Genomic DNA, 9,369 nt, shown 5'->3' on the forward strand with positions numbered 1-9,369 from the left:
TTTGCTGGTCCTTCGTGAGGTCATGCATTTCCGATCTATCATTGGTAGAAGTACCATGGATCTCCGCCTGCAACTCCGCATTTATTTCTGCTACGGGGAAGAGTTCCGGGGCTATCTTAAATCTTTCCCAAAAATCCGCCCCTAAATACAATTCCTGATCTAAATCAGGGCATAGAAAGAGTTTTAGCTGACTATTCTTCCTGTTATACTCCATATTCACAACAATGTGTCCTAGTATTCTATGGATTCCACCCGATGCGGTACTCACATTAGAGGCACAAGGTTTGATTTCCATGCCTAATTCTTCCACCACTTCACGGCAATTCTTTCCCAATAAACTGACCGTTGCACCGGAGTCTAAAAGACCCCGTATCTCTTTCCCCTCGACATTAACTACTGCATACGGTCTTGGATCTCTTTTAAATTGACTTCGCATGATGGCCTCGCAAACCGCCTTGTTAACCATTTTGTTCTCTCTTCGACGTTGTCTTAGTATCATTATCCTTTGTCTTTTCTTGCAGTGAATAACTATCTTATCGTTATTATTATCTTCGTTAATCTTCTCATTTAGTTCAGGCTTATCGTCATCAAAAATTCTAGATCGAACAATCTCATAGTTGCGTTGCCTATCCTCTAATGGCAAATAGTGCCGGACCGCAGGGTAGCTTGCCTCCTCACTCCCCTCGTCATTGGCTACTTGTTCGATTGGTTCGCAAGTGCGGGGTTTTCGGAGGAACGATGGTTCCCCGCTGCAACCATGTTCTTCCGCGAGTTTCCCGTGGAACAATTCGCACATTTCGGGGTTATGGTGTTTTGCCTTCCGCACTTGAAACAAAATAGATTCCTCTGTGAGGAACTACAATCCCTGAAACCATGACCAGCAATCTGGCAATTCCAGCATTTCAATTGGGTCGTAATAGCCGATACTTCAGCCAAATCATCGGGCTCCTCAAAATTCTCAAAAACGATCGGTTCATCCTGAATTTCGCTAACCCGAATCGGTCTATTATTTAAGGGGACAGGATGTGGTATGGGGTCCTTTTTGAAGAAGGTCCTTTCAATCTCTAGGCATTCTACCCTTAACTGTTCGAGTGATGACACAGGCATGGAGTAAACTATACTCGACAAGGATTTACGTAGATTCTTCTTAACTAGTGAAATCATTTCATACTCAGATACTGGCCTCTCTAATTTAGACCTCATAAGGTTCACATCATGAAAGAATGAATCTATTGTCTCCCCAGGCAACTGCTTACGTTCCAATAAATCTCTCATCTCCTCAAAGCAAGTCCGTCTCGTCTTGAATCTTTCTATCAACGCATGTTTCAATGACTCCCAATTGGAAACATTGTTGGTTTTCTGTTGGAGCCAAAACCACTCATAGGCCGGCCCAGACACCAAAATGTGAAATTCGTTCAAAATATCGTCCCATTCTAGCCTATAGTGTCGCTGGAAATACTCCAACCGATAAATAAAATCCTCCACAGATAGAGTATTCGGTTTCCCAGAAAAATTCAATCCAAAACGTTCAACCTTTATACCTTGCTGCCCGTTACTAATGGATGGCGTTACAGTATTCCTGCGGATGTTCAAGTTGCCGTCCCCATACGAAGGCGTCGGGCCAGATCCAGTGTGAGCTGGTGGAATGGTTTGGTTCATCTGATTCGACGAGCCACCGCGTCCCTCAATCGACAACCTAGCAACAGCCTCATTCAATTTGTTCACCACTGAATAAACTTTCTCCATTTCCCTTCCTATGCTCTCTTGTACCAGTGAGTTTAGCCCCAAACGAGCTTCATTCACGCTCTCATAAACCATATTCCTTATTACTTGATCCTCCTCTCTTGGAAGATCTCTTTCTAACTGGGCACTATGCTGTGCTGCTCTAGACGTAGCACTAGTACTAGCATTAGGATTGTTGATAGTCCCGGATAAATCCCTCATAGACGCGTCTCTATTCGTGGCTGACTCCATTCTTCCGCCGGAGCCCTTTTTCTTAAATTTCGGTCTGGGTGATTGCCCTGAAATTCTACTAATATCAAACGCTAGTGATCTATTTCTCTTGCTGCGTCTTTTACCTGCAGCGTATTCACTCATCAGTCAGAATATTTAATTATAAGGTTGAGAATTTTCATAGATATTAAAAAAAAACATATATTGGGTTTGGTTAAAAAAATAAAAAAAATTAACTACTACAAATCTAAAAAATTAAAAAAATAAAAAAAAACACATTTGACAAAACAACAATCTGATGTATAATTAGTAAACAAATGAATTACAAATAAATTAATTGTTAGGAGAGGTAAAAAAAATAAAATAAAAAATAAGCAAACGACATACACAAATTATTAGACACGAAATTAGTATAAAATAGTGAATATATAGTAATAATTGTTAACAATGTTTCTAGAGAACCGATATTTACTTGCGAGAGTTTGTAGGGTATTTCTTTCAATTGCCAATGTAAAGTGTGTGGAATATTTCTCATGTATGAACAAAAAAAAATTTTTAATATCACAGTGTCCTAATAAGGTTGTCATAGTGTACTGTCACACAGCTATTACATTTAGGAACAAAACATATTTATGGGTAACATCACGGCATATTTCCCTTATTCACAAAGGAAGAAGATCTCGTGACAGGATATCGTACAACGCAGTCTGTGACACGTTTCGTCCTAGCAGCCATTGCACTCTGTCCCTATGCTAACCCTAAAGCTATTGACGTTAATTAAAAAAAATACACGAAACAGAAACAAACAGAAAAAAACAGGTCATTAAAACAATACATTCTTTGTTACATTTGACGAACAAGAGCTATTGCACTTGACCCTATCAGTCTGGAAACGAGTATCCAAATTTCCTTATAACCTATACTAAATATTGCACAATTGTCACATTTTATCATAAAAATGTGGTTGCAATATTTGCAAGCTTACTAGAAAACGCGATACCACGTTTTAAATCTATTTCACCCTATGGTCTATTGCACGGTGCTTTGCTGTTATTGCACTGATAAAGAAAAATTATTTTGTCGACGCCATCATGGCTTGCCTCGGTACTGTGTTTGGCGCAAACTTCTTTGCGCCCGAAAGTTGGCTTGGTATCATTTCGCCATAGTCTCAGCGATCCGACATTATCATTTGTTTGGGCGCCATATTGTTACATTCCGCCTTCAACGGCGCTATGGTGGAGTCCAGCTAGCTATCGGGTCTCAAGGAGGTTCCAACCCTTCCACCATTAGCCCAGGAGGATGAACCAATAAATAAGAAAAATTGTAGGAAATCTAATAAACACATAACAAAACAAAAAAAAACGCTAACACACCGTACACTGATAACAAGGGAACTTGATGTACCTGCTCCCACACATTGCCCGCCCAACCTTGACCCTTTAGTCCAAAAGAATATAATTTAAAAAGGGCCCCTGTTTCCACACACACTTACCTTATGACAACATACACCCTACTTCCCTCTCTAACGAAACAAAATTAGCACATCATGATTAGATTTTCACATAGACATAAAATTTTTACATTTGGTTTTATTTATAAAAGTCCTTAAATAGCCTAACATTAACACATTACAATAAACCTTTTCCCTTTTTTTTTTTTTTTTTTTTTTTTTTTTTTTTTTTTTTTTACAAAATAACCACACAAAAAAAAAATATATATATAACCTAGAAGCTTCTAACACCAGCAGATCTTTACTCTATCTTTTGTGAGCCATTTGGCACGAATTCACATTAAATAAAAATCATATAGACACTTGGAGCCTTTTGATTTTCACTCCAAAGCACACCAAAAAAAACTAACAAATTCCTAATTGAGAGAGCTCTCTAAATCGGTATCATAAAAATCATATCACATCAAACTTTCAATTTTGGCCTATATGGTTTCCTTGTAAACCCTGCGCTCACCAACAATTTAACATTTCTGGCATTAAACACTTTTACACGCATAAATACTTAAAACTAGTAACTACAAACATAAGACATTATAAAACACCACCAAACATCACAAACATACACTTAACCCAAAGTCTAAGGTTTTTTTTTTTTTTTTTTTTTTCAATTTAAGGCAATTTTTTTCTTTTTAGTGGATTTAAAGAATATACTTTTTTTTGTTTTTTTTTTTTCTTTTGGTTTATGACAATTATTCTTTTGCTGGCTTTAGTAAATATTTCATTGGTATTCTATCTCATTCCAGCGCTTTTCGCCCGGTGGGTTCTCTGCCTAGGCCGCTGGCGCATGTGTGCAGCAATTGCCCGAACACAATTTTTCCGCCACGGTAAGTTGATTACGTCTAATTTTACCTGAACTTCCACTCAACTGGGTTTTCGTCTATTCAACCTTTAGGATCCGAACTTGGACGTTTTGGTCATATATATAGCCTGCCTTAATGATTGCCAGATGATGGACCGAACCCTGGAGCAGTCGCAACCACGACAGGGGACAGATGATTCCAATTTTCCTCCCTATCAAACTACGCTGGCAATTTACTCCCGACAAGACTTTACGCTGAACCTCACAGATGTGGTTTCTTCCTGAGGGCGCTTTAATTGATAACAAAGGGACATAGATAACATTGCTGAGTTGTACCCAATTAACCTCTTAAATGTATAAGAACACTCACTTTATAAGTTTTCGCCCACAATTTAATAAAAAAAAAAAACACACACACAGAGGCACAAAGTTCAGCTTCAATATATGTCATTCCAAACACCACAATTGATTGTAACCGTTTTTCTATGTTCCGGACAGCAAAAAAAAACACAATGCTACCACAGAGCTGCGAGGGCTGGATATGAAACAATGGCCGTCTTTTCTCCTACCGTTCCTTTTTATAGCCTCAGACGACTCTATTTTCCCGCGCATTTTCATAGCTTTCCATTATAGTCATTGTTATTAGGCATCTTCTTATTAGTTCCTAATTCTATTTTCCTAATGACATTCACTAATGCTCAGTGCTGCTCAATAACGTATAAACGCCTTTCATTTAGGCCAGCCCACCAATCTTCGCCTTGACAGGCGCCAATGCGCAAGCAGCCAATGCGCAAGCATTACATTTGAGATTACAACTCATCGTAGTATTTCCTGTCACATCATATCATTCTGACTCAAGCATCAACACATCCATCACCCTCCTTAACACAAGACACGCCACTTTACAGCTCGTGGTCGCAAAACAAAAAAAACTTCGCACCTTTTCTCTCCCCGGGACTAGGAAAGCTTCAAGGGCTGGAGTGCAATCCTCGTGTCGTAGACATACCCAGCACAAAGAGTTCCCACATTCATCTGTGACATACATTGGTCAGAGGATGACGCAAAAAAAAAACAAAAATAGTACAGCAATAATTGCCCCGTAATAGCATTACAAATATAGTGCGGATTGTTTTTGGGTAAGTCTTCAAACCTATGAATTAGTCATATGGTTATATTTTGTTCCCTTTCTCCAATGAATTTTGGATCATCATCAATATTATTCGAGCAAAACAACTCATAGAGAATCGAATAACTTCTACGCTAAAACCATATTCGGATACGTCACGTACTAATTGTACCTTAACTGATTCACTAGTAGTTTAAAAGTCACTATAAACAGCTGTCCCTCTTCTAGACCCCATCTCGTATTACACTTTGTTTACATTAATTTCTTCCTCTTCTCGTTAATAGCACCCGAGTTTGACTTGAGGTACATACATTATCATGACCTTTTTCCCTATTGTCCCTGGTCATAGCGACATAAACGATCTTCCAATCGAGAGGTAAGTACGAGGGCGTTATGAAAGCTATGACGTCGCTGTCTTAATGCATCATACTATTCCAGGTCACCCTATCAATATTGACGAGGCATTTCGGAATCTACTTTGTCCGCCGCAACATCCAATAAAAATGTAACTCTGCAAACAAATCCCATAAAAGCAAAATTTTTTTTAAACATCATTATTGACAATTTGCATTGCAAGAAATTCGTATGCAACACAAAACGCATGGTATGTTCCTCAAATGAACGCATGTGAGCGCATTTGATTGCACGCATAAGTGCTGCGCGTGGTATGTAACTCCAGCTTAAAGCCTAGTACCATGATATAGCTACCAGACAGTGTGCCGTAAACAGCTGAGTACAATTTTTTCTCGCGAAGTGTATTATCCTTCAAAGAGTTTTGGATGTGTGTTTATTATAGTTAAGAACGAAAAATGGCGCGAACTTGTAACATACACAAAATCAGAGTTGCACTAATCACAGATTTTGGTACTCAATATTTTGTTGTTGGGCAAATGCCCCTGCCTGTAAATGAATATATCTTGCCTAGAACTGACTTCTTTCACAACGAAAATGCCTATTAAATTAATCCAGAAATTGTCAGAAAACAAACAAAAGTTAAACCACAACAAAGACAACATCACCGAAGCAGAGTTGATTGAGTCGAGTTGAGCATTTAATTACATTTGCAATTAAAATTGTGCAAAATTTATCCTGATGCAAAGACATGTCGCTACTATTTTGCTCATGGAACTCAGTACTTATACCGAACGTGTTCGCATTATCTTCGTCACCATTTTTTTATAGTACGTTTTGACAGTTGTTCGTGTGAAAAGTCGAAGACAATACTAGGCTTAGGGCATGACATAATTACCAGGTAGTGTATCGTAAAAAGCTGAGTACAATTTTTTATCGCGAAGTGCACTATCTGTCGACGAGTTTTGATTGTGTGTGTGTATTATAGTTAAGAACTATAACACACAAAAACAACGAAAAATGGGGCGAACTAGTGACATACACAAAATCGGAGCTGCACTATTCACTGATTTTGACAGGTAGCGAACTCAATACTTTGTTGTTGGGCAACTGCCACTACCTGTAAATGAAGATATCTTGGCTTAAGGGTTGGTATCATGACATAAGCTGTGTTCGGGAACTCAAAAATTTGTGCAAATTTGCACCAATTTTTATTGGAATTCGTTCGCGTACTTTATTTGCCAGCAGACGAGAGCGCGAGAGAGAGCAAATTTTGACAGTTAGAAGATAGAATTCGAATTTCTACTAGGACTTTTTTTGCCAGCAGAAGTTTGCAACTTTGAACAGATGTTTTGTAAAGGTCAGCTGTTTTATGAAAAAAAGCCGTTACATGAAAATACAAAAGCTAACGGCAAAATGGATTAAAAAGGCAGAGTTCAGTAAAAAATATAAATATTGTTTATTGGTAATTATTAAATTTGTTTCATTTCTATTTACTTTTAGTGAAGATTCATACTCATGGCAGCAGCTTGTGTTCAAGTACAGAAAACTCGACAAATGAGGTTGTAATTTTAACTCAAGTCGGTTGCTCTACATTAGAAGGATGAATGAATGAATGATGATGAAACCAACACCGTTCCTTTAAATTTGTTAAGGAGGGAACATGCTGCCATGGTATTGAATGGGTCTAGCTGGTCAGTTAAACAAGTGACGCACAATGGGATTAGAAAAAATTTGTGCAAATTAGTCTGCCAATTGTGAACGGATACAGATATTTTCAATGATAACAAAGTGTCCGTAGCCGCACATGACCAAATAGAAAGCCTCACATCAGTGGTCGTTGCAATTTATCTAGCCACAATATCCAAAAGCATTAGATGGTTAGTCCAAGGTTTTTTTGTCAGCACAACAAGTGTTCTTTTGTATACGGTGATGGCATGTAAAGCAGTTGTAGTCCTATTCAGCCTTCGAAATGCATGCTGATGCTCGGCGAATGGAAATTGTCCAACGAGAGGAGCGGGAGGAGTAACCTCTCATGCGTCTTGGCTACTGATGAGAGATGGGAGATCGGTATGTACGACTTCCCATTGTTCGTGTCATTTTCAGGTTTCAGTAGTAGGGTCAGACTGCCCATCTTCGGGTACTATGACAGCATTTAGATAGGCTGAAGACAGTTGTAAGGTAATCGACTCTAGGCAGATCCAGATTCGTCAGCATCAGTGTAGAGATTCTGTCTGGATCCAGCGCCTTGCGCGACGTGGCGCCACGAATGACATTCGTAGCTTCGTGCACGGTTGTTGTTGTAGCTGTGTTTTACACTGAAAGAAACTTCATCGGGCCAATGGGGAACGTAGAACCGGCTGCCATGGGATTGCCAGCGGCACGGAGATCGCGGATATACGAATTGCTCCCCTTCTAGCCTTTTCACTCTCGGGTCAATAAGTTGACGTTTATCTAAGGAAAATACCTCAAAAGTATCGCCAGCATTTTTTATTTAAAAAAAATTGTTTTCCAAACAAGCAAATAAAAAACCAACCAAAACAAAAATCAGCTGATTTTCTGCAAATAGCACTGTTATTTTTATACCCTCCACCAAATGATGGATTCGTCATTCTGTTTGTAGCTCCTCGAAATATTCGTCTAAGACCCCATTCTTGATCGTCATGACACTTTAAGTCGGACTAGTCATGTCCGTCCGTCTGTCTGTCGAAAACACGCTAACTTTCGAAGGAGTAAAACTAGCCGCTTGAAATTTTGCACGAATACTTCTTATTAGTGTAGTCCTAGTGGTGTTTAATGCAGGCACCTGCCGCGTTGGCCTCATCCTGCAGGGCTCTTAACCCCGGGTGAATAAAATGCGTCCACCAACGCCCCAACACATAGCATGGTTGTCTGGACGTGTTCTCCCCCTTGGTTAGGGGCGGAGCACTATCTAAAACTCCTTCCGATCTATGGGTCACGGCACCCGGTTGCAATGCAACTCCACATCGAGTTGCGCTCTACCCGCGATTTGGGTCCAAACCACAGCCATCACGTTACTCCCCACTGGGGCCTCACCATAGTCGGGCTGGAATCGAAATTCCAGGGGCCCCCCAACTCCCGTGGTACCAGATTAAGGACTCCGGTCAGACCTCGTAGCCGAAGCTACTACCAGTTGAACCCCAAACGGTTCCGGACTGGTGACCTGATTTTTATTAGTGTAGGTCGATTGGGATTGTAAATGGGCCATATCGGTCCATGTTTTGATATAGTTGCCATATAAACCGATCTGGGATCTTGACTTCTTGAGCCGCTAGAGGGCACAATTCTTATCCGATTTGGCTGATAATTTTGCATGAGGTGTTTTGTTATGACTTTCAACATCTGTGCTGAGTATGGTTGAAATCGGTCCATAACCTGATATAGCTGTCATATAAACCGATGTGGGATCTTGAATTCTTGAGCCTCTAAAAAGCGTAAGAATTATCCGATTTGGCTGAAATTTTGTACAACGGCTTTTGAATCGGTCTCCGATCTCCCTATTTTACTTCTTCAGCCCCTTAAGTGCGCAATTCTTACTAGATTTTGACTGAAATTTTACACAATGACTTCTACTATGGTCTCCAATATTCAATATTCGTTTATCCTTTG

The sequence above is a fragment of the Stomoxys calcitrans genome, chromosome 2 (genome assembly GCF_963082655.1).
Source record: "Stomoxys calcitrans chromosome 2, idStoCalc2.1, whole genome shotgun sequence".
NCBI classification, from domain to species: Eukaryota; Metazoa; Arthropoda; class Insecta; order Diptera; family Muscidae; genus Stomoxys; species Stomoxys calcitrans.